Source organism: Balaenoptera acutorostrata, chromosome 2 (assembly GCF_949987535.1).
Source record: "Balaenoptera acutorostrata chromosome 2, mBalAcu1.1, whole genome shotgun sequence".
NCBI lineage: Eukaryota > Metazoa > Chordata > Mammalia > Artiodactyla > Balaenopteridae > Balaenoptera > Balaenoptera acutorostrata.
Window position 1 is genome coordinate 78,332,149 of NC_080065.1, and position 27,160 is coordinate 78,359,308.

Sequence of the window (27,160 nt, forward strand, 5' to 3'; positions counted from 1 at the left end):
AAGACTGTATCCCCATTAAAGTAATTAAGGCATCTGTAAGAAGAAAGGCAAGAATGCTTCTGCGAGGTAAGGCCTACACTAAAGGTAGATCTGCTTGATTCCTTTTAGGATCATTGTACATATGTTCAGAAGGGACATGAGGCCTCTCCTTGAAATGGCCTCTTAATCACTTAAGGGTAATGGATTCAAAACGGTCTTTTAGAGGCCTGTTCCTGGGTGCCTTGTTGCTACTGTTTCCTCACTTCTCTGTAGGCCTGGAGCCGTCCTTTCCAGGACAAGTGTATTTGTCGGAATCTCTTCTACAGAGGCTTCACTTGATTCCAGATCAGACCAGACAATGAGAGCAGAGGGCAAGCCCACTAGAGCACAGTAGGTGGTCAGAAGAAGGAGCCAGAGGGGGGCTATGGTGTGAGTTAAGGCTAGCAGTCAGCATGAGGATCATGCTCAAAAGATGCTGAGTGGAGATTCTAGCTCTCTGGATTAATTAATAAGATGCTCAAGGAGCCTGGAGCAGACAGACAGAAATCCAAGTCATCAGCAGGAGAAGATGGAGACAAAATCTTTAAAATCAAGGTCTCAGGAAAAGCTGCAGTCTTTGGGAAGAACATGGCAGAATGAAAGTGCTGGTTTGGGAACCAAGACTAGATGAGTAACCAAGATTCCAGTCCCTGGAAATCATTACCACGTTGGACTGAGGCGAAAGGGTCCCAAGCTCTGTGCCTTAGAGAACTCTTCTGGGCTCTTCCTCCAGCCTGCTACTCTCCATGCAGTGAGGAAGACATGATGCTAAGAGGACACGCCTGGATCCTGAGCCCATCCCTCTACACTCTGCTCTAATGGCCCTGAGCTTGCTTCTGGGGCCTGAAGAGGCCCTTTCCTTGTCCATTCTTTCAGTAACTGACAGCACCACCTGCGCGGGTACTGTCATGGAGGTGGTGCTGTCAGTTCCGAGCTGTGGCCATGAGGTGGCTGTTGGGGAAGATGGACAGAGCTTGAATGTGGACATGTGGCTATAACATCCACCCACGTGCACACAAGATCCTTCAAAGGGCAGAATAAAGCTGGAACTGGGAAGAGAAGAGGGGATGGCCAGGGGGCTTCCATTGGTGCTCCTTAAACTTCCCTGAGCAAAAAACTTGACCCCCAATAGCCTGTGAGATCTTCTTGAACTTCCAGGGAAGAATTAAGAGGTTACAGGTCACAAGGTTAGTAGACTCCAAAAGGTAAAGAATTAATCATTTCATTACTCTTCCTTTCATAATTGAAGGATAAATCCCCTCCTCACCTTCTTTCCCAATTATATCCTTTCTCAAAAAGAATAACCAGAATTCTCAAATGTATGGGGCTTTACTTGTTTAATTATTGCTTAATGTTTTTAAAAAATTCCAATTTTAGAATTACAAAATCAAATACCTTAGGGCCCAGGAGTGGGAAGAACCTGTGGTAGCTTCAGGGTACAGGAATCACCCACGGGCATTTACAGTGAAGAAAAAAAAGGTGAATAGGAAGAAATTAGATGCACTACTTTACCATCTCTAAATAAAACTTCTTCCCCTTCTTGACTTCATAGAATATATCCCTATGCTCTGTTTGGTATTTCTGGAAATAAAGTTTCTGTCCATAGAGTGTGTTATTGGAACATACACTTTTATTAATTAGCATAACATATTATTTGTGTTCTTAGCTTGTTGTGCTTCTCATTACTAAATCTACTACAAGAAGAATCTATGTTTAATAAGAATATTGTTCATAATCCTATCTCTGTGAGACACTTTGCCACATATGTCCTAGAATTAATTAGTCTGGTTAAAACACACGCGTGCATGCGCGCGCACACACTTCCTTGCTTTGATATAAATGGTTTTTCCCACAAGTACATGAACATTTTGAAACCGCACAAGAGATGTTTAATACATAACGTTGGTCACTTAGAAAGCTGATCCTTAGAGAAAATACGGAGAGTACAATTGTTAAATAATGAAAACCAAAATTCAAACAACCAAATCAGAATGGATACAACAAAATTAGTGTTGCCAATTTCAAATTAGTTACTTTAGGAAGACAGACATTTATTCCACTACTCAGAATATTTTTGGAAGTCCTCTTTGGTGAATTTTTGGGTACCACTGGTCCAAATCCTTTGAAATATTCTTAGTGATGGTGAATCTTCATCAATTGAGGTCAAATTGTATTTTTAGAGAGAGCATAAAGCCAATCAAAGCCAAGTCTACTGAATGAGGTAAGTGATCACGCTGAGTCGTTCCACTTCTGATCAGAATCAAAGCCACATATAAACCCCTGAGTGGTGTGTTTATGTGGCTTTATGAAGTTGCTACTGACATTGAAGACAATTTTAGATAAAAGTTACAAATATGTTCTGAGTATCATTAGAATGTGTGAATATGATTCCTAAGATAATGATTTTTGAACAAAAATTAAATTTGGGTATATAGCTTTTAATGTACTTTTTTTTAAGTAGAAGGATATTAGTTTTTGTTCTCATTCTATACATCAAAATTATTTCTAGGTGAATTAAAATATCCTTTTAAAATTAAACAATAAAAATCTAGAAGAAATTACAGGCGATTAGCTAACATCATAACAACAAAGTGAGAACCTTTAAGGAACATATTGATATTGATACAATTGATGGTTTAAAAAATACATCAGAAAAAAATGCATTTAGAAGATTAAAAAACAATATGTGGAATAAAGAGACTTAGTAAATTTGCACATTTTTGAAATGAAAAAACTTAAATTGTTATACTCAGTAAAAGGAAAGAACTACTCTCCTAGTCTATGGAAATATAAATTGGCATGATTTTCCTCTAGGGCAAGCAAATTGGTGCTATGCAAGAAATGCCTGAAAAACATGTGCACTCTTTGACATAGCAAGTTAATTTTTAAGAATGTATTAGAAGGAAGTTATGAATGTGCACAAAGACTTATATTCAAGTAAGTTCTTGATACTAGTGAAGGAAAAGAAAACCTGATGCCCAACTACAGAGGATTAAATTAGTACATTTTGGTATTTCCATATAATAAAATAATTAAAGACAGGAAAATGTTTATAATATACAGGCTGTCAAACAATAACACAACTGCAGCCATTTTACTTCTTTGGACAGACATTTAATCTATTTTCAAATACTCTTAATAATTTAATGAGAAACAGACCTTTGGCACTGTGTGTGTGTGTGTGTGTGTTTGTGTGTGTGTGTGTGTGTGTGTGTGTACGTGTCTCACATTGTTAACTTTTGAAGCACTCCTTTGCTGGCTATGTTGTAAGATCTCTTCTTTCTGGATGAAGCGTTGTTTCCGTTCATGGACATTTTCTCACGGCAACGCCATACGCTCTGGTCCACCTAAGAGATGAAACTGCATGGGAACCTCCTTTGCTGCCCGCACAGAGTTGCCTTCTTTGGTGGGCACATTGTACTGATTTACTTTTTCCTCCTGAGAGATGAGGTTTCTACTTTCTGAGACATTCAGAGTAGGTGATTTAAAGCTTGTGATTATCACTTCAGGATTGAGTCTGTTTTTAATGACAATTTAAATCAGAGAGAACAACACTGTTCAATCTCCTGATACCCTTTCTATACCAGATGACCACTTAAACCCTATCTTCCTGCATTTCTTTGCACCTTTTCACATGTGTTTTCTTTTAGTTAAAGCTAAGAATATGATTTGGATTATTCATTTATTTCAGCGTGTTAAAACTTGAGCTCCTTCATCATATTTCAGGTTTGTTTAATAGCTTATAGGGGTTAAAATACCATCAACGAAGTGACCAATCCTGCATTCAGCTACATAGCAGAGGGCATTTTCTCAGTACTTGCAAAGAAAATACCCAAAAGAAGATCTTTTAGAAATGTTGGTATGTCCCAATTAGAACAAAGGATTTTTTAATCTGAAAAGAGGCTATTGATAAAAGGGTGATACTGAAAAATAGGGGATTTTTTTAAAGTTCTATTAAATAGTCACATTTTAATGGCTTCTCACAAATATTGATAAAATAATTTTAATCACCAGATGTATATTGTGAACTCAAGAGGAGATAAAACATATGCCATGTTTGATTTACTTACTAACACCCTAGAAAATTAAAGAAATTATTTAGAATTTTATTCATATGAATAACGTCCTATCTAAGCTATAAGTATAATACGGTTATGTTTCTCATTTGGTGAAAGGTGATTTCAGAAGAGCAGTATAGAAACGAGGGTTAAAATCATGGACTTCAGAGTCAGACATATCCCACTGGAGCCGTGGTCCCACCGCAGGCTACCTGTCACCTTGGGCGAATGGTTCTATTTCCTCCCACGTACCAAAGGCATAATAATGCATATCTTGAAAGTTACAAGATATGCATTATAAATGAAATAAAATCATATATGAAGGACTTTGTGGAGTTCTTGGCTCATAGTAAGCACTAAAAAACACAGTAGTTGCCATTATCATTGCTAACACCAGTTTTGACGCTCATTAAATTTCATGTTGTTCTCCTCTCCCTAATTGCCTCCTCACTAAGTTAGGTTGCCTCTTCCAGATCCATTTCAATTTTAACTTTTTCCTAAGACTTCCTTGATTTTTCTGGCTTTTATTGATCTCTCTAATTGCTTCATGACTGATTCTTACCCCTTAACACAGATGCCTCCTATTTTCTGAATTCCTTAAAATTTTATTATATCCATGTTCTATGTATTTATTGCTATATAACAAACCCTCAAACTCAGTAGTTTAAAACAACAACCATCTTATTATGTCTCCTGATTTTTGTGCGTCAGGAATTTGGACAGGTGTTGCGCCAGGTGATTCTTCTGTTTTGCAGGGCATTGACAAAGTAATTGGTGGTATTCAGCTGGTAGCTGGACTGGTATGGAGGGTCAAAGATGTCTTTCCTCACGTTCTAGTGCCTTGGTGGGGTTGGTGGGAAAATTGGGCTCAGCAGATGTGCTAATAATGCCTACATGAGGTGTATGCGTGTTCTTTATCCAGCATGGTGGGCTCATGGTAATTGTTGGACTTCTTACATGTCAGCTTAGGCCACCAAGTTCATGGCTTTAAATGACTAAGAAGTCATGTAGCATCATCATTATTGGTTGAAGCAGTCACAAGCCTACCCAGATTCATGGGCAGGGGACATAGATCGCACCTTTAACGGCAGGAATGTCAAACAGTTTGCAGCCATGGTTTAAAACTGCCGAAAACTCCTCTGACACAAAGAGTCCTTTGAGAGTAGAGATTATGTCCTGGTCATATTTACATCACCAGCAATGTCTTATAGGTCAGGAGATATTCAATAAATAAAAATAACTATAAGCTATAAACTTCTTTTAAAATTTGATTAAGAGCATGCCTTTGTCATATTCTGTATAAAGAAAAATCAAACTAATTATTTTGATGTTTTTCATATCAGAATCTAGCTTTGCTGAATTTTACTACCGTGAAACCATGACCACAGTGAACATTTCCTTATTACTGTCACCTAATCCTTATTAATTTCTGCCTCAATCTCCCTTCTTTCTCTCTCTCTCTCCTGTGTGTGTGTGTGTGTGTGTGTGTGTGTGTAAGATTTGAAATCAGATATATGGTGTTTTCTACCAATAATACTGTGTGAGTCACTTCTTTTCTTCAGAGCTAAATTTCATCTTTTTAATAATAATAATATTAACATTAATATTAGATTAGATAATATTTAAAGTTTCATACAACTGTAACACTCTGCATCTGTGGGTTTACTCTTGTCATAATAACCACAGGAGAGCAGCATGGAGTGGGAGAGAGAGCACTGCTATGGCAGATAATAGGACATGGAGTTTTGTTCCAGAACTGCTGCCTGCTAGTGCAGTAATTCTGGAGGATAATAATTTCTCTACTAAGTTCCCAAGATTGGGGTGAGTCCAGTGAGATCATATATACAAAACATCTTGATCAACTATAAAGGACTGCATGTCATGATTGCGAAACATTTCTCTGCCTTCCTAAAGGGATGGAGTGGAAGGCCCTACAGGATTTTAGATAGGATCTGTCCTTATACTAAACACAACTTTGGAGCACTTCTGTGAACAGGCATCTATGCTGGAATATCTACAGCTCCAGATCCTGCTACTTAGCCCCGCCCATGTAAATATCACCCTCTTTCCTTACTTGGAGGCTGCATTTCTAATCATTGAAAACATGCATATTGTCCGAGAAAGGCGTTGATAATTCAACCGCTGAGCCAGTATAGAGAAGTTATTCATTACCGGGTTCAACCCAAGGTCAAAAACATGAAACCTCAACCATTAAGCAAAATGGTGACAGGCATGGTAGTGATGACCCAGAGTGAATATATTGCTCTTGGGAAACAAGGCCAGGAATACAGCAGGCCTGAAAAAGTTTGCCAAGTCAAAGTCAGAAACAACCAGGCCATAGTCCCGAGGTGTATATGAAACAGCACGTTCCAGATGGAGTAGAGGAGGACAGCAAAGGGGAGGCCAGCCCCCCACAGGACAGGCTATGGAAATCCTCGGTGTCTGACTGTGTCTTCAGGGTTCGTTTCTTTCCTCCAAAACTCCCTCTTCCCCATAGTCAAGACACCCTCACCTCGACAAATCCCATGAAGACATAGAAAGGGCTATATTCTCCTTCCTGCTGCAGAAGGCAGTTTGTCTTGGCCTCCCAGGCTCAGAGTCGACTGGGCTTACTTCTTGAAATCCATCTCCTCAGCCAGCTTCAGCCTCACTACTTTTGTAGACATATTACACTCTAACTTTTCCATTGGAAGGATACTGAATTCAGTAGGACTGTAGAATTTGTTAGAAGTTAGTACTTGTGTTCCCTGCAATGATAATTGTTTCCTAACTTATTTCTTTTATTTGTCTAAGCTAAACAGAAGACATCACTATATCAAGGCAATATTTAAAATGCATAGATCTATACCTAGTGCCTGGGTATAAATGGAACTGTAATGGTTCTGGTTGTGGAGCTATAATGCATGGTAATGTATGACAAGAGAGAAAGGAATGGCCGATTTCTGCTTTCCATTGTCCTTAGAGGTGGCTACAGAAACACGCAACCAGATATGAAAGTCAAGAAAGGGTCATGCTCCACTTTGCCTTTGTTTACGACACATTTTTGCAGCCCCGTTCTTGGCCTGCCGCTGCCAAGGACTCTCACACAGCTCAGGGTGTCTGGGAAATGCCTGTTTCATTAAGGCTCCTGAACCCTATCATGTTACACTTCAGAAGTAGTGACCAGCTTACTTAAAACAAAGAAGCTTTGACCTTTCTCCCCTTCTGAAACCAAAAACAGATGAAGTCAAAGTGACTCATTTCCGGCTTTAAATATGCTCTAAGAAACATTTTCTCAAGTAGTTTTGGGCCTCAGATTTTTTGTTTTTTTGGTTGTGTTTTTGCTTTAGTTTTATTTCATATCTTTACATAAATATCTCCTTCCCTTTTTGTCAAGGTCAACGTATTTATTACTTATATTCATGGTGCAGCTCACTATCCTTTTTTTTTCCTTCTAGATTTCTTACTTTCTTCCCCCCCCCCTTTTTTTTTTTTTTTAATCTGTGTTGTTTATAACCATGACCCTTGATCCTCCAAGTCTTAAAACAGCTTGGCTTTCACCAGCTAAATCTGACAAGGTCAGCATTTTTCTGTGTACTCTGAGAATACTATTTACCCTCTGGGGTTTTTAAAAGCAATTCTGTAAAACATCACTTGAAAAAGTTTGTAGCATTCATAGAGACTTCCATAAAGTCAGATCACAATAAACGACAACTTCTTGCTCTGATTTTTGAACCCTGGGACAATCATCACTATCTGAGTACTTGGTGCCTAAGTAGCTGCTAACCAAAAATTTTTAAATAAAATTATAGGTTTAAAATAATCTAAATGATCTAAATATTTATTTCACTTCAGTAGGATGAGCTTGCCAACTTGAATCAAAAAACCAATCAGACAATTCTTCTGTCTTGTTCTTCAGAAAATATTTCCATTCGAAATTGCATAATACAGTATATTAGTTATTTTGTTATGAATTAGAATAAGGAGAGAAGGCGGACCTTTTCAGTAGTCAAGCCATAGAACAAATCTACTTTTGATCAGTATGTAAGTTGTGAGTCAGCTGGGGATCATAACTTGTGTTTAAGGAGACAAAAGCTGTTTCTGAACTGGTGAAATTGAGAATGTTATTTGAAAAGAGACTTACGTATTTGTCAAAGATTCAAAGATAATCCGCCAGGCCTGGATACAGTTCTCCGTTCACTGGAGTGACTGCCAACGCCTCTGCTTCAGCATGAACACCTCAGAGCCCAACAGCCCTTGGGATCAAGCTGAAAACATTACTTCCTAGCCGTACAGTTTCATCACAGAACGTGTCTCCGCTACACACGGAATTCCCCTCCGAGAGGCTTGACAGTGAAGCCGAAGTATGTAATGCGTTCCAATCTCATTAAGAAGTTCATTCACTAGACTATGAGGAGAAAACATTTAACTCTAGCAAATGCGCTGCTAGTTCAGCATGCACTACTTTAGCAAATAGACATCTTTTTGGTGGTGGATGAGGGTTGGAGAGGGGGTGAGGGGACACTTAATGCCATTGGGAACACTTCGTGGTTTCTTCTGGAAGAGTAAGGATGCTCAATTCTCTGGACCAGGAGAATCAAGGAGCAGGTGCCTGGGAGGATATCCTGGGAGGATAAACACTGCTAAGTTTGCATTTATTCTTTTAGCTCTAACTGTACATTAATCTAATAAGATGGTCTAATAAAATAATGCATTTTTCAAAATGCTTAGCTAGCCTTTCAGGAGGGGGTGGGCATTTTTATTATTTACCAAGGAGTGCATCATGAAAAAATTGGTGAATAAAGGAAGCTGGCGCTGTAGGCTGCTCTGTCCTCCAGGGGTCGCCCTTCCCTTTAATGACTGTACAACAATAGTCTGAGACCCCACCCCGAGGGACTTGGGTCTCTTAGCAGTTTCTTGTGCCCTAGTAACTCCGAGAATCCCAGACCTTGCTTATATGTTACAGAATGTGTGCTCGTTTTCCCTTTCCCCCTCAGCCAGCCATCTGTCTCTGTCTGCTGCCACACTCCTCTGCCGGCGACCTCTTCCTGCCGGAGTCTGACTTCTCAAACGCTCTTTCTGCCCCCCTCGTGCCATTTTGTGCTAAGTATGGATGTGGGCCTGTCTCATTACTCCCCACAGCCTGCAGCGGGCTGAGGTATTTTACAGAACTTTGCCGGAGGCTTAGGGATAGCAGAAAGAAACAGAAAAGAAATACAAGACAGGACACTAGATTTGTAGGACTCCTCTCAGAATGCGTACACCTTCCCAAGGGGTTTCCTGCTAAATGTCACACACACACACACACACACACACCCATCTTACACTATGTTGCACTGACCAGCTTCCTTCTCCCTTATCTGGAATCAAGCCCCTGACCTCCTCTGTGACTGCCACATAGGGGAACATTCATTTTCCTAAGAGGAAATCTGATGTGATATGCAAAGAATATAACACTTTATATTAGCATATATGCCAGCTTCTATCTCCAATGTCTCAAGCTTTCTCATCAGAATAAAATCTTTGCTTTACCTTATTTTAATCAAGATATGGAGGGGTAGGCGGGGGGAAGCTGTGTGATTTAAAAGGCAAGATGAGAGTAGCATTGACATATATACACTACCAAATGTAAAATAGCTAGCTAGTGGGAAGCAGCGGCATCGCACAGGGAGATCACCTCTGTGCTTTGTGACCACCTAGATGGGTGGGATAGGGAGGGTGGGAGGGAGACGCAAGAGGGAGGGGATATGGGGATATATGTATACGCATAGCTGATTCACTTTGTTACACATCAGAAACTAACACAACAGCGTAAAGCAATTATACTCCAATAAAAATGTTTAAAAAATAAATAAATAAAATAAAGGCAAGATGTTTCTGGATTCTAGGCATTTATTTTCATACAGATATTGACATCCACCTAAGTACCCTGTTCCACTGGGGAGTTCATGACTAAAATGAAGTACCCAGTGTGATTTAAGGAGAGGTCCTAATGTCTTGGCATCACTCAGAATAAGGGAAATAAGTGAATTACAGAGTCACAAGTATAAAAGGACAAGGTAAGAACTGGATTCTAGAAGCTGGCAGGTTAATCAGCTCAGACCTTAGGCTGTATAGACTGAGGAACTGTTAGGAGTTAGAAAAGATGATGACACTTCCAAGGCAAAAGCAAAGACTAGAGGGATTGTGTATGGAGAGGCAAGAGATGGAAAAGAAAACTGCAAAACTGATCTCAAACTTCATATACTGCATCTCCTCAATGAAATGGATTTGCCTGTTAAAGACTAGAGATTGATTAGAAAAAACCAGAATGACTCACTCTGGGTTAGCCAAGGGCAAAGACCAGAGATGTGAAATAAAACTTTCACTAAGGACTGCCATTGTGCTTTCACTTGCCCTACTCTCCAGAGACTTATACCAGGCATTTGGGCAGGGCAATAATTTTGTGTCCCTGCAAACCAGTATACTTTAAATATTTGTTCACATTTATTCAAAGCAGGACCTCATGAGGTAAAGAAGGAAGATGCCTGTTGGTGGCAGCTTTTACCTCTGACCCAAACTTGAATACTTCACTCAGTAAATCAAAGACATTTCTGAGAAGATATTTTAGTGACCAGCTATTGTTATTTGACCAGCTCATTCCCACTCCAAGTTAGCCTTTCAAAGTATTTCTCCCAACAAGGTGTATAACTTTCCTTGGAAATTTTCTAATAAATTCCATTCTTCCATCTTATTAATTTCCCAATGATGTCCTAGTGTCCCTTGCAGATGGGGGTCCTGGGCACCATCTAGCTGGTCTACCTCTCAATATGTCTTTGCCAGTCTTATGCCACTGTCACTTGGAGCTACTGGTGTCAGCACTACTGAACACACATTCCCCATTCCCTACTTACCCACATGATAGAAAATAAACTGCATTTCAGAGCACAAGATCTCTCCTCGTGAGGACTCCCACTAAATGCTGTTAAATTGAAATGAATAGAAGTGGTGGGTCTAAGGGCACAAAAAACAGTAGAGATGGAGGCCAAGGTGCAGAAGATGTACATCTAAAATGTTCCTGAGCTTCAGTCATCTGGGTGTGATAAGTCAAATGAAGTTTGGGGCCACTTCTTTGTGCTGCTGTCTAAAGAAAAGATGTAAGAATTTTTCCTGAGAAATAAGGCTACATTCTAACTTATTTAGTAAATAAAACTTTGGACTTCCCAACACTGCTATTTCATTAACATGTTTTGCATGTAAACTTCTAATTGGTTGCTTTATACTCACTTTAAAAATGAATATATTCCTCTGCATTAACATTTTATATAACATCATGGTCTAGGCATGTACATGTACTGCTAAAATTAAATCATCAATAATCACTATCTAAAATGAACTACATTCCAAAAGCTCTGGCTAATGATTTATCTCTTCCTCATGGAACCGATCTCTATCAGATTGATTTATGTAGCAGCCAATCATGTTTCAGTAAACTGCAGCATGCACATGCATCTTTAAGTGATGATAAGGTGTGACTGTCCATTTATTTGTACAACACTGGCAACAAAAAAAAAAAAAGAAAGAGAAGATGGAAAAAGAAAGTCCCAACCTCTCTCAAAAGCTTCACACAATGACCAATTCCTCGAAGAAAAGATAATGGCCAATTCTATATCAAATTGCAGAATAACTGATACACTAGGATCAAGGATATGCAAAAACATACATGAAAATGGTGAACATTAAAATGGTGACATTTGCTACAGAGAATTCTTTGCCTTTGCATGGTTACATTATTTGCTTTGATAGCAAGGTACCTTTTTGCACATTTACATTATTTGCTTTGATAGTAGATGCTTTTGTTAGTTGTTGAAGTGATTGACAACCTCATGCTGTTCTATTTAATTGCCTTTTCTGCAATGCAAGGTTCTATGTTTAGAAGATGCTGTTTCATAAATAAATCCAAAGTGCGTGTGTTTGTGTGTGTGTGTGTGTGTGTGTGTGTGTGTGTGTGTGTGTACTACAGAGGTTTCACTTCTCAAGTCAATTCTGTAACTATTCAGCTACAGCTGTTGCCATATTTATCTGTATTTACATTAGGGTTCATTCTCATCCTTCATGTTTTTTGCCTTTTCTGTGTTTAAGGAGATTAATGGATCTTCTTAAGAGAATGAGAGCCTTTTCTTACAGCTCTTCAATTTTGAAGGAAGGGTGGAGGTATTGGATATATAATGTTTTAGCAAAACATGTAAAACGTTCAAACTTTCAAGGCCTAAACAATTATTCCCCACAAGATTATCTCTAAGATTTAAAACCTGTAAGGATTGCATTCTCCCTGAATTTACATTCTAGCTTTTGGATTTGTTCTCTCAATAAAGTCCAAATAGTAATTTTTTCCCAGTTAACAAAATATAATATAGAAATACTACTGATAAAGAGTATTATCACATGATGATTTCAAAAATATTCTCTCATTGAGAGCTTGGTCAATCTTGTTATGATATAAAAAATATGCAGCTCAATACAAAGATCTTTAGTAATCTTATTTAACTTGACCTAAAAATTAAGTTCAAATAATTCTTAAAATTAAGTTATTATTATTATGATGTCTTATACTTATCTTCAGGATATATTTCAAGATGGTTATTACTGTTTGTTTTTTTTTAATTTTGTCACTCTTTGTTATTTTTCACAGGTCTAGATGATTTTGGGCACATTTGATAACACATTCCATAGGAATTCTACAGGTCAACACACATGGTATCAATACTGTGGTGACTTTTCCTCCAACCCTCTATTGTGAGCTTAAGTCAAAGAGACAGTGATTTTAGAGGCAAAGAGGTAGAGAAATAAAGCTCAGACTAGTGTTTACAACTGGTCTGAGAAATAAAATTTGGATCAACTGTGATTGTTTCAATTGTCAAATGAGGCAGGGTGATTTAGAGAAAGTGCTTAAATTTAAATCTTGACACTACCAACTTGTAGCTGTGTAATTGTGTATATCTCTTAACCATTCTGAGTTGTTTCTTCATCTATAAAATGGAAATACACAATATCTACTTTCTAAGAAACAGCCAACATTGGATGACCTGGAAGGGAGGGAGCCAGAAGAATAAGTGTTATAGCACTCAGTCCTCGCTTTTTAAATCTCCTCTCTCATTGGCTAAACCCAACTTGAAGCCAGAGGGCAGGAGTTCACTGATGCAATTCATAGGGCAAGACTCCAGGGCAGAGGCAAGGTGGAGAATGGTGAAGAGTAGATTATGAAGATAAGGAAAATATTACTGTACATATGAAAGAAAGCAATAAGGTCCTAAAGTAGAGAATCCAGAGAGAATCAGATTTTGATAATAATGTCAGAGCAAGACTATGGAGGAGGTAACACATAGATGGAGCTCTAAAGAATGAGAAGGAGCCAACCACATAAAGAGATAGGCAGAGAGAATTCTAGGCAACAATAGTATTGGCAATAGCCCTAAGGTAGGAAAGAGCCCTTTGTGCTATGTGATTTGAAAGAATACTCATGTGGCTTTCATAAGTCAAGGTAGGAATACAGACCTAATTGGTTGTACAATGGGTTTTAAATAGGAGAGTGACATTTGGAAGAATACGGTGGATGCTGTGTGAAGAATGAATTGAACATGAAAAATGAGGGAGAAAAAGGAAAAAGAACAATTTTTTAAAAAGCTAAACATGCAATAGAGTAGATGTCACAAGGCAAAACCAAATGATTAAATGGCAAATGAGTCATACAGACCACAAAGTTCATAAGTGTTCAGAGAAAGGACAATGCCTTTCTACTTGAGTTAATAATGAAGGATTTATCAGAAGACAGTTTAATCTGGACCTTAGAGGCCGATACAGAATTAAAACAAGTGGAGAGAAAGGGGGAGCCAGTTCCAGAATAAGAAGAAATTAAAGTCAGGTAATTACAGGAATATTTGGCAAAGAATGAAGAAGGCTTTTTTTGAGAGAGGAGCAAAGGAAAATGGAGTTGGGTTCTGGAAGAGAAGAACATACATGTTTCTGGGCATTAGTTAATTAATTTTCTGGTCTTCCCAGGTAAGGTTTTAATTCTTAACCAGGTCTTTCAATAAGTTTGGTGAGATTTTCAGGTACTTTGGACACTAGAGAGATACTTTAGGATTTGCCCCCTCAAATCATATCACATAACCAAGCTATCAGCTACTGATCCAACTTATGCAAAGCTGGTTCTCAAAGATCAGAAATACCCAAATTAAAACGTACTCAAGGGGCTTCCCTAGTGGCGCAGTGGTTGAGAATCTGCCTGCTAATGCAGGGGACACGGGTTCGAGCCCTGGTCTGGGAGGATCCCACATGCCGCGGAGCAACTGGGCCCGTGAGCCACAATTACTGAGCCTGCGCGTCTGGAGCTTGTGCTCCGCAACAAGAGACGCCGCGATAGTGAGGCCTGCACACCGCGATGAAGAGTGGCCCCCGCCTGCCACAACTAGAGAAAGCCCTCGCACAGAAACGAAGACCCAACACAGCCATAAATTAATTAATTAAGTAATTAAAAAAAAAAAAAAACAAACGTACTCAAAACAATGTTTGTCAAGCCAGTAACATAAGCATTGATTACATTACCTGCTATTTTAGAGTATCTACATCATTACTTCTTTGGTACAGAAAATTGAGAAAGAACTATATTTGTTCTATTTTTTTAAACTAGGAAATCTGATTTTATTGATGATGGAAAATGAGTTGTCTTTTTATTGGCCTACAAAACACTGGGGAAAGTAGAGATAGCATTTATACATATTTCTAAGAATATAATTTTAATTTTAAAAGATGACTATTTAAAGCTATTTTTTGAGACATTAAAGTTTCAACCTCATTCTTGTACTGTGCATGTATATCTCATATTGAACTGTTTGGTTACATTTTCCCTAGAAAATGGCATCAAATATTCAAATTGTTAGGTTTTTTTAATTCCAGGATGCATTCAGTTCTCTTAATGTAAGAGATGTAATTGGCAATATACTTAATTTTATAAACAATTTTTAATCTATTACATTCAATAAGTATATCAAACAATCGATATAAATATTATATATTCATGTGTGGAATTGGAGTCAGAGCATTTAAGACATTTGCTCAAGGTTACATAACACGTAAAGGGCACAGCTAACACTTGAACTGAAAAATGATTGGGGAAAATAATTTTCTCACATCCCTTATTTGCAATATTTTGAACCTCCCTCTGAGGGCATCAGAGTCAACAATAAAACTCACAGTAGTGTCAGTTCCCCTGTGAAGAAGATGAAAAGTTGTACATGTGTTAGTATTTCACAGTAAGGCTACCAATGACCAAGTGAAATTCAGGTAAAAATAAACCAGAAACCTTTACCAAGACTCATGTTACAAAGTGGCTTTACTTATGGGACCCAAACACACCTCCTAGTTTGTAATGCTATTGTCTCTGTGATTGATTGTTTAATTCATCAGTACCACTGTCATGAGATTATAAGAAAATGAACAACTGAATATTAGTAATTCAAATCGATCCATTCTTGGAATGATTTTGATTCCCTTTCTATGCCCATCTGGAACTCACACTTTGTTCAAGGCTATGCTAAATTTCCACCCACTCCATGTAGGCTTCCTGACTACAGAGACCATTATCTCTCCCCCTTTGCTTTCCATACTCCACGTTACTTTGGGGCATTACTTTTCCCCTAACGAGTGCAGTCTTAGGGGGTTAAATCCATGTGCCTGTCCTACCTATAGAAGATAGAAGGAGTTTTGGCTCCTTCTTTCAAACTTTCCTCTTACCACCTCATTACAGCTCTTCACTTAAGTTTAGCCAACTGGATCCTCTTTACTGGGAATTTGAATCTTGAGCAAAGTAATACAGAAACAGAATACAAGAACAAAAGAGAAAAAGTCATTTTAAAGGACCACCTTAGAAGCATATATAGGAATTCAATTCATACTGCTGAATTTTCAATGAGAAGAGTACATAAGAAAATAAGTAATCACCAAGTAAGAAAACTATTCATTGAGTTACATTTTCCTAGTAAGATCTGAAAACATCATAATGCAAACTATTCACTAACCACAATATCTTCTATAAAATAAAGCTGCACTCATGTTGAAATTCTACAATTTTTTTGCTAAACACTAGACAAAGATTTTTATCTCATCATTAAAATCCATTAATAAGAACAACAGAAGAGAGAGGAATGTAGAATTAATAGTCAAAGTCAAGTGGAGTAATAAAATGGAGTTCGTCATGACCCATGGCCTTTTCTGCAGTATTTTAGTGCATTCCTTTGATAAGCAAATACCAAGATCACATTGCATTCATAACACCCTAGGAACTTGCACAAATAGAGAATGATTTCATTTTTTATTATTCAAAAATTCTAAATGATTCTCTCAGAGTGTTTGTGAACAGCATCATTTGTGGTATTTGGAAAGTTCATTGTGTTGACAATGATTTTCACAAATAAAAGAATACATAAAATGTAGAATGCAGTGCAGAGGGTATAAATAAACCATAGAAGTAATAATAATACTGACTACTGGTATAGAACTTTACTGTTCAAAAGCACTTTAATGATTGTTGTTTGAATGATTTATAGTGTACGAAAGGAATTTCTATGGAGAAATTTAAAAAATGATCTTTAAATACCACTCAGACATACATTTAGAGACACAATATTTTCAGAAAAATTCTTATCCACTACATATAGTATATAATACACATATATGTTATCTCATATATAATTTTTTCAATAACTGGCACAAGAACGTATTTTATTTTTACCCAGAATAAGTAAATGTTGGCTTTTTATACACAAATGATAAGGATGTTATTTTTCACAGTAATGCTTAAAGCACTTGGCTTTCCTAAATAATTCATGTAATTTTTCCTCTGTTAATACCCATTTGTATAACTATGTATGATGAAAGTTAAAAAGTGCCCCATCAGGAAGGGATGAAAGGTTGGCAACACTTGAAAAATTATAAACCAAACAGAAGTGATGGTTATGGTTCCCCTTTCACATAAAAAAATCATAAGTTATTTCCTGTTTGCTCCCATTTCTCAGTTGGAACATACTCTCATAGAGAGAACATGAATAGATTAAAATCTAACTTTTTTCTTCTTTAAGAAAACATAAGCATAATCACTTTTTATTTCTTTTAAGTAGTTCAATAAACAATGAGAACTATTTTAAAACTACAGGCATTCCATGGGAATCTCTCTGGAAAGAAATAACTTACACTGAATGTCATTTTATGAGTTAAGTTTATGGAGAGCTATAATATTTTTGCAATGTAGAGTGCAGTAAAAATTAATTCATACATGTCCCTTTTCATCCAATGCATACAGGAGACCCAAATTTTATCTGCCTGAAATGACCTAAGGTGATTTTTTTTTTCCTTTGAGAAGCAGAGGAATATTAAAATTGCAGGTACTTGTCAAGAGTTTCCTTAATTTATAAATGATCTGCTTGATGCTGAGTGCCCTGGGATGTCTTAGTGTTGTCCTCATAGGTTTTTCAGATCATCGTCCATAAAGAGAAGGTTCTACCCAATAGATGGAAAGGGTGTGGGGACAGGGAGAGGACGACAGCAGGAGGTTACTTAAACCAAGTTCTGCTGTACAAGAATTGGAGAACGCTTATCAAGATCTTAGGCAGCGGAGACCTTCAAAATGGCACAGGAGTAAGATGTGGAGATCACCTTCCTCCCCACAAATACATCAGAAATACATCTACATGTGGAACAACTCCTACAGAACACCTACTGAACGCTGGCAGAAGACCTCAGACCTCCCAAAAGGCAAGAAACTCCCCACGTACCTGGGTAGGGCAACAGAAAAAAGAAAAAAACAGAGACAAAAGAATAGGGACGGGACCTGAACCTCTGGAGGGAGCTGTGAAGGAGGAAAAGTTTCCACACACTAGGAAACCCCTTCACTGGTGGAGACGGAGGTGGCAGGGGGGAAGCTTTGGAGCCACGGAGGAGAGCGCAGCAACAGGGGTGTGGAGGGCAAAGCAGAGAGATTCCCGCACAGAGGATCAGTGCCAACCAGCACTCACCAGCCTGAGAAGATTATCTGCTCACCTGCTGGGGCGGGTGGGGGCTGGGAGCTGAGGCTCCGGCTGCAGAGGTCAGATCCCAGGGAGAGGACTGGGGTTGGCTGCATGAACACAGCCTGAAGGCGGCTAGTGCACCACAGCTAGCTGGGAGGTAGTCTGGGAAAAAGTCTGGACCTGGCTAAGAGGCAAGAGACCATTGTTTCAGGGTGCGCGAGGAGAGGGGATTCAGGACACCGCCTAAATGAGCTCCAGAGACGGGCGTGAGCTGCGGCTATCAGCGCATACACCAGAGATGGGCAAGAAACACTAAGGCTGCTGCCACTGCCACCAAGAAGCCTGTGTGTGAGCACAGGTCACTATCCCCACCTCCCCTCCCGGGAGCCTGTGCAGCCCGCCACTGCCAGGGCCCCGCAATCCAGGGACAACTTCCCCAGGAGAACACATGGCGTACCTCAGGCTGCTGCAATGTCACACTGGCCTCTGCCGCTGCAGACTCACCCCACATTCCATACCCCTCCCTTCCCCCAGGCCTGAGTGAGCCAGAGGTCCTTAATCAGCTGCTCCTTTAACCCTGTCCTGTCAGGGCGGGAACAGTCACCCTCAGGCGACCTACAAACAGAGGTGGGGCCAAATCCAAAGCTGAACCCCAGGAGCTGTGGGAACAAAAAAGAGAAAGGGAATCTCTCTGTGCAGCCTCAGCAGCAGTGGATTAAATCTCCACAATCAACTTGACACACCCTGCATCTCTGGAATACCTGAATAGACAACGAATCATCCCAAAATTGAGGCGGTGCACTTTGGGAACAACTGTAGACTTGGGGTTTGCTTTCTGCATCTAATTTGTTTCTGGTTTTATATTTATCTTAGTTTAGTATTTAGAGTTTATTATCATTGGTAGATTTGTTTATTGATTTGGTTGCTCTCTTCATTTTTTTAATATATATATATTTTTTTCTTTCCTTCTCTTTTTGTGAGTGTGTATGTGTATGCTTCTTTGTGTGATTTTGTCTGTATAGCTTTGCTTTTACAATTAGTCCTAGGGTTCTGTCTGTCCATTTTTTTGTTTCTTTTTTAGCATAGATTTTAGCGCTTGTTATCATTGGTGGATTTGTTATTTGGTTTGGTTGCTCTCTTCCTTCTTTTTTTCCTTTTTTTCTTTTTCTTTTTTTAATTACTTTCTAATTTTTTTATTTTTAATAATTCTTAAAAATATTTTAATTTTAATAACTTTATTTTATTCTTTTTCTTTCTTTCTTTCTTTTTTTCTCCCTTTTCTCTGAGCCATGTGGTTGACAGGGTCTTGGTGCTCCAGCCGGCTGTCAGACCTGTGCCTCTGAGATGGGAGAGCCGAGTTCAAGACATTGGTTCACTAGAGACCTCCCGGCTCCATGTAATATCAAACAGCAAAGGTTTTTCCATCTCAACGCTAAGACTCAGCTCCACTCAATGACCAGCAAGCTATAGTGCTGGACACCCTATGCCAAAAAACTAGCAAGACAGGAACACAACCCCACCCATTAGCTGAGAGGCTGCCTAAAATCATAATAAGGTCACAGACACCCCAAAACACACCACTGGACATGGTCCTGCCCACCACAAAGACAAGATCCAGCCTCATCCACCAGAACACAGGCACCAGTCCCCTCCACCAGGAAGCCTACAAAACTCACTGAATCAACCTCACCGACTGGGGGCAGACACCAAAAACAACGGGAACTATGAACCTGCAGCCTGAAAAAAGGAGACCCCAAACACAGTAAGTTAAACAAAATGAGAAGACAGAGAAACACACAGCAGATGAAGGAGCAAGGTAAAAAACCACCAAACCAAACAAATGAAGAAGAAATAGGCAGTCTACCTGAAACAGAATTCACAGTAATGATAGTAAAGATGATCCAAAATCTTGGAAATAAAATGGAGAAAATACAAGAAACATTTAACAAGGACCTAGAAGAACTAAAGAGCAAACAAATAATGATGAACAACACAATAAATGAAATTAAAAATTCTCTAGAAGGAATCAATAGCAGAATACCTGAGGCACAAGAACGGATAAGTGACCTGGAAGATAAAATAGTAGAAATAACTACTGCAGAACAGAATAAAGAAACAAGAATGAAAAGAATTGAGAACAGTCTTAGAGACATCTGGGACAACATTAAATACACCAACATTCAAATTATAGGAGTCCCAGAAGAAGAAGAGAAAAAGAAAGGGACTGAGAAAATATTTGAAGAGATTATAGTTGAAAACTTCCCTAATATGGGAAAGGAAATAGTCAATCAACTCCAGGAAGCGCAGAGAGTCCCATACAGGATAAATCTAACACGAAACACGCCAAGACACATATTAATGAAACTATCAAAAATTAAATACAAAGAAAAAATATTAAAAGCAGCAAGGGAAAAACAACAAATAACATACAAGGGACTCCCCATAAGGTTAACAGCTGATCTTTCAGCAGGCACTCTGCAAGCCAGAAGGGAGTGGGAGGACATATTTAAACTGATGAAAGGGAAAAACCTACAACAAAGATTGCTCTACCCAGAAAGGATCTCATTCAGATTTGACAGACAAATTAAAATCTTTACAGACGAGCAAAAGTTAAGAGAATTCAGCACCACCAAACCAGCTTAACAGAAATGCTAAAGGAACTTCTCTAGGCAGGAAACACAAGAGAAGGAAAAGACCTACAATAACAAACCCAAAACAATTAAGAAAATGGTAATAAGAATATACATATTGATAACTACCTTAAATGTCAATGGATTAAATGCTCCAACCAAAAGACATAGACTGGCTGAATGGACACAAAAACATGACCCATACAGATGTTGTCTAAAGAGACAACTTCAGACCTAGGGACACATACAGACTGAAAGTGAGAGGATGGAAAAAGATATTCCATGCAAATGGAAATCAAAAGAGAGCTGGAGTAGCAATTCTCATATCAGACAAAATAGCCTTTAAAATAAAGACTATTGGGCTTCCCTGGTGGCGCAGTGGTTGAGAATCTGCCTGCCAATGCAGGGGACACGGGTTCGAGCCCTGGTCTGGGAAGATCCCACATGCCGCGGAGCAACTAAGCCCGTGTGCCACAACTACTGAGCCTGCGCGTCAGGAGCCTGTGCTCCACAACAAGAGAGACCGCGATAGTGAGAGGCCCGTGCACCGCGATGCAGAGTGGCCCCCACTTGCCGCAACTAGAGGAAGCCCTCGCACAGAAACGAAGACCCAACACAGCCAATAAAAAATAAATAAATAAAATTTAAAAAAAATAAATAAAAATAAAATAAAATAAAATAAAGACTATTATAAGAGACAAAGAAGGATACTACATAATGATCAACGGATCAATCCAAAAAGAAGATGTAACAATTGTAAGTATTTATGCATCCAACATAGCAGCACCTCAATACATAAGGCAAATGCTAACACCATAAAAGGGGAAATCGACAGTAACACAATAATAGTAGGAGACTTTAACACCCCACTTTCACCAATGGACAGATCATCCAAAATGAAAATAAATAAGGAAACACAAGCTTTAAATGATACATTAAACAAGATGGACTTCATTGATATTTATAGGACATTCCAACCAAAAACAACAGATACATTATCTTCTCAAGTGCTCATGGAACATTCTCCAGGATAGATCATATCTTGGGTCACAAATCAAGCCACAGTAAATTTAAGAAAATTGAAATCATATCAAGTATCTTTTCCCATGACAACGCTATGAGACTAGATATCAATTACAGGAAAAAATCTGTAAAAAATACAAACACATGGAGGCTAAACAATACACTACTAAATAACCAAGAGATCATTGAAGAAATCAAAGAGGAAATCAAAAAATACCTAGAAACAAGTGACAATGAAAATGCGAAGACCCAAAACCTATAGGACGTAGCAAAAGCAGTTCTAAGAGGGAAGTTTATAGCAATACAAGCCTACCTCAAGAAACAAGAAACATCTCAAATAAACAACCTAACCTTACACCTAAAGCAATTAGAGAAAGAACAATAAAAAACCCCAAAGTTAGCAGAAGAAAAGAAATCATAAATATCAGACCAGAAATAACTGAGAAAGAAATGAAGAAAACAATAGCAAAAATCAATAAAATTAAAAGCTGGTTCTTTGAGAAGATAAACAAAATTGATAAACCATTAGCCAGACTCATCAAGGAAAAAAGAGAGAAGACTCAAATCAATAGAATCATAAATGAAAAAGGAGAAATAACAACTGACACTGCAGAAATACAAAGGATTATGAGAGCTTACTACAAGCAACTATATGCCAATAAAACGGACAACCTGGAAGAAATGGACAACTTCTTAGAAAAGCACAACCTTCCAAGACTGAACTAGGAAGAAGTAGAAAATATAAACCAGCCAATCACAAGCACTGAAATGGAAACTGTGATTAAAAAGCTTCCAACAAATGCCCAGGACCAGACGGCTTCACAGGCGAATTCTATCAAACATTTAGAGAAGAACTAAAACCTATCCTTCTCAAACTCTTCCAATATATAGCAAAGGGAGAAACACTCCCAAACACATTCTACGAGGCCACCATCACCCTGATACCAAAACCAGACAAAGACGTCACAAGGAAAGAAATCTACACGACAATATCACTGATGAACATAGATGCAAAAATCCTCAACAAAATACTAGCAAACAGAATCCAACAGCACATTAAAAGGATCATACACCATGATCAAGTGGGGTTTATCCCAGGAATGCAAGGATTCTTCAGTATATGCAAATCAGTCAATGTGATACACCATATTAACAAATTGAAGGAGAAACACCATATGATAATCTCAATAGATGCAGAAAAAGCTTTCAACAAAATTCAACACCAATTTATGATAAAAAACTCTCCAGAAAGTAGACATAGAGGGAACCTGCCTCAACATAATAAAGGCCATATGTAACAAACCCACAGCCAACATCATTCTCAATGGTGAAAAACTGAAACCATTTCCTCTAAGATCAGGAACAAGACAAGGTTGTCCACTCTCACGACTATTATTCAACATAGTTTTGGAAGTTTTAGCCACAGCAATCAGAGAAGAAAAAGAAATAAAAAGAATCCAAATTGGAGAAGAAGAAGTAAAGCTGTCACTGTTTTCATTTGACATGATACTATACACAGAAAAACCTAAAGATGCTACCAGAAAACTACTAGAGCTAATCAATGAATTTGGGAAAGTAGCAGCATACAAAATTAATGCACAGAAATCTCTTGCATTCCTATACACTAATGATGAAAAATCTGAAAGAGGAATTAAGGAAACACTCCCATTTACCACTGCAACAAAAAGAATAAAATACCTCAGAATAAACCTACCTGTGGAGACAAAAGACCTGTATGCAGAAAACTATAAGACACTGATGAAAGAAATTAAAGATGATACAAATAGATGGAGAGATATACCATGTTCTTGGATTGGAAGAGTTAAAATTGTGAAAATGACTATACTACCCAAAGCAATCTACAGATTCAATGCAATCCCTATCAAACTACCAATGACATTTTTCACAGAACTAGAGCAAATAATTTCACAATTTGTATGGAAACACAAAAGACCCCGAATAGCCAAAGCAATCTTGAGAAAGAAAAATGGAGCTGGAGGAATCAGGCTCCCTGACTTCAGACTATACTACAAAGCTACAGTAATCAAGACAGTATGGTACTGGCACAAAAACAGAAATATAGATCAATGGAACAGGATAGAAACCCAGAGATAAACCCACGCACATACGGTCACCTTATTTTTGATAAAGGAGGCAAGAATATACAATGGAGAAAAGACAGCCTCTTCAATAAGTGGTGCTGGGAAAACTGGACAGCTACATGTAACAGAATGAAATTAGAACACTCCCTAACACCATACACAAAAATAAACTCAAAATGGATTAAAGACCTAAATGTAAGGCCAGACACTATAAAACTCTTAGAGGAAAACAGACGCAGAACACTCTATGACATAAATCACGGCAAGATCCTTTTTGACCCACCTCCTAGAGAAATGGAAATAAAAACAAAAATAAACAAACGGGACCTAATGAAACTTAAAAGCTTTTGCACAGCAAAAGAAACCATAAACTAGATGAAAAGACAACCCTCAGAATGGGAGAAAATACTTGCAAATGAATCAACTGAAAAAGGATTAATCTTCAAAATTTATAAGCAGCTCATGCAGCTCAATATTAGAAAAACAAACAATCCAATCCAAAATGGGCAGAAGACCTAAATAGACATTTCTCCAAAGAAGATATACAGATAGCCAACAAACACACGAAAGGATGCTCAACATCACTAATCATTAGAGAAATGTAAATCAAAACTACAAGGAGGTACCACCTCACACGGGTCAGAATGGCCCTCATCAAAAAATCTACAAACAATAAATGCTGGAGAGGGTGTGGAGAAAAGGGAACCCTCTTGCACTGTTGGTGGGAATGTAAATTGATACAGCCACTATGGAGAACAGTATGGAGGTCCCTTAAAAAACTAAAAATAGAACTACCATACGACCCAGCAGTCCCACTTCTGGGCATATACCCCGAGAAAACCATAATTCAAAAAGAGTTATGTACCACAATGTTCACTGCAGCACTATTTACAACAGTTAGGACATGGAAGCAACCTAAGTGTCCATCAACAGATGAATGGATAAAGATGTGGCACATATATACAATGGAATATTACTCAGCCATAAAAAGAAACAAAACTGAGTTATTTGTAGTGAGGTGGAGGGACCTAGAGTCTGTCATACAGACTGAAGTAAGTCAGAAAGAGAAAAACAAATACCGTATGCTAACACATATGTATGGAATCTAAAAAAAAAAAAAAAAAAAAAATGGTCTGAAGAACCTAGGGGCAGGACAGGAATAAAGACGCAGATGTACAGAGTGGACCTGAGGAGACAGGGAGGGGGAAGGGTAAGCAGAGATGAAGTGAGAGAGTGGCATGGACGTATATACACTACCAAATGTAAAATAGCTAGCTAGTGGGAAGCAACCTCATAGCACAGGGAGATCAGCTGGGTGCTTTGTGACTACCTAGAGGGGTGGGATAGGGAGAGTGGGAGGGAGACACAAGAGGGAGGGGATATGGGGATATATGTATATGTATAGCTGATTCTCTGTTATAAAGCAGAAACTAACACACCATTGTAAAAGCAATTATACTCCAATAAAGATGCAAAAAATAAATAAAATAAAATAAATTAAAAAAAAAATCTTAGGGAGTACTACCCAAGATAAAGAAATAAAACATACCATACCCTAGACCTTAAAATTTGGGAGGGGATAATGGACAATTGTGAAGGGCCAGTCACACATACACGTCCTTTATGGTCCCGGGTCGAATATGCGGAAAATATATTGATGTATCTGGAGAACTGGTAACTTCTCTAATGTGTGTAATTTTTGATTTGGTGTTTATGTCCAGGCAGCCCTTCTTAGGAAATCCTTGAAAACCAAAGGGCCTTTGCATTGGTTTCAGGGTCGTGGAGGAAGAGAACTGGGAATCTGTGTCATAGTCTGGAGGTGTTGGGGGGAAGAACTCCAGAAAATCTGAATGTGCTGGGGAAGCCAGAGGGAAAAAAAAAGAAGAGTGATATTTGTGATCTTCCAGAAGAAATAATAAAGTGGAGGAGAGAAAAGGCAAAGGCTCCTTATTGGTATTTGCTTTATTCTATCTCTACCTTTCTAGGATTCTAGGTTTCATAATGAATAAGAGTATATGAGCAATTAGCCATTAATAATTTCAAGCTGGAATAATACTTGGCTTTTGTATTGCACACATTTGTACATGTCGCTTACTTGGTATTCATATCCATCAACCACATTTTATGAGTCAGAAAAATGATTAGAAATACTAGTTTATAGGCCTATTAATTGGGGAAACCAAGACTAGAACCTGAGTTTCTAATTTTCTATTTTGCTATAAATGGAATGAATGTGTTTAGATATAACTCTTTTCCTCTGAGGAGAGAAGAACAGGAATGAGTTCCAAAAGCAAAACTGAGCCTAAAATACTGTAGCCAATGTGTACTTCATTGTGGATATTTTAGTGTGAATAATTATTGGCTGCCTTGTTGAGACCTGCTTTTGCTCGTCCATTCCAACAACAAAATCTTTAAAAAATAATGTCGACCTTTATTTTGGTTTTCTTGAAGTGGAGGGTGCAGGTATTTATGTGGTGCTTCACCCTGCAAATGTTCTGTAAGATGCTTTAGATCTTTTCTCTCCCCAATATCCCATGGAGGAGACAGATGTCAAGATCTCTCTCTCTCCTTCCCTCCCTCCCTCCCTCTCTCTCCCCCTCTCCTATACCCCTCCCCTTCTCACTAACCACTCAGCATCATATTGCTCTCCCTTTGGTTTCCTCCTTTAAGACCCTTGTTGCTCATGCCCTACCCCTCAGAAAGTCCCACTGTTCCTACATGTGGCCCTCTCTGCCTGCCATGTCTTCAGGAATTATACCCTGATCCACAGCTCCAAGCTCTCTGAGCTCTGGGATCAGCTCCCCAGAATTCTGGTGGATAAAATTCCTCATCCTCATTATATATTTATCACTAAACTTCTTTCCATTTTTTTCTAATTCTCAAACAATCGATTTTAAGGGCAAAGTACATCCTTCTTGGGGGCAGGTGCATGATTCACAATGGTTCTCTTTCCAAAAATGGTTTTTTGATTCATGACCGTAAAACCAGTCTCTTTCTCTGGAATACAGATGATTGATTCATGATAGGTGATTACTTCAAGGGTAGCTGATCCAAGCTGGTAGAATCAGCTTCTCTTTCCCAGAAACTTGAAATTTAAAATCTAGAGACACAGACTGAGATGTGTCAGGGCTGACGTGAGCAGAAGTAAGTGGGAGATGAAGCCACAAACCAAACTCCTGCCTCTGAGCTCCCAGAGCGTCCCTGCTGCCTCCCCACCCAGGGTCCTGGGGCAGCTCATTCTGGGAGTCAATAAGACCCCTAGTATTATCCCAGTTAGTCACCTAGCTAGAGCCAGTTTTTGCTGCTGG

The 27,160-nt window shown here is 38.6% G+C and overlaps 1 long non-coding RNA gene across 1 annotated transcript in view; it reads left to right on the forward strand.

The window, feature by feature from the left end:
* The window catches only part of LOC130706509 (uncharacterized), a 69,607-nt gene extending 44,675 nt beyond the window's left edge, over positions 1 to 24,932 (forward strand). The window contains exon 3 of the long non-coding RNA XR_009006739.1: positions 19,385 to 24,932. This is a non-coding gene — a long non-coding RNA (uncharacterized LOC130706509). The remainder of the gene's footprint in view (positions 1 to 19,384) is intronic.
* The last annotated feature ends 2,228 nt before the right edge of the window (positions 24,933 to 27,160 follow it).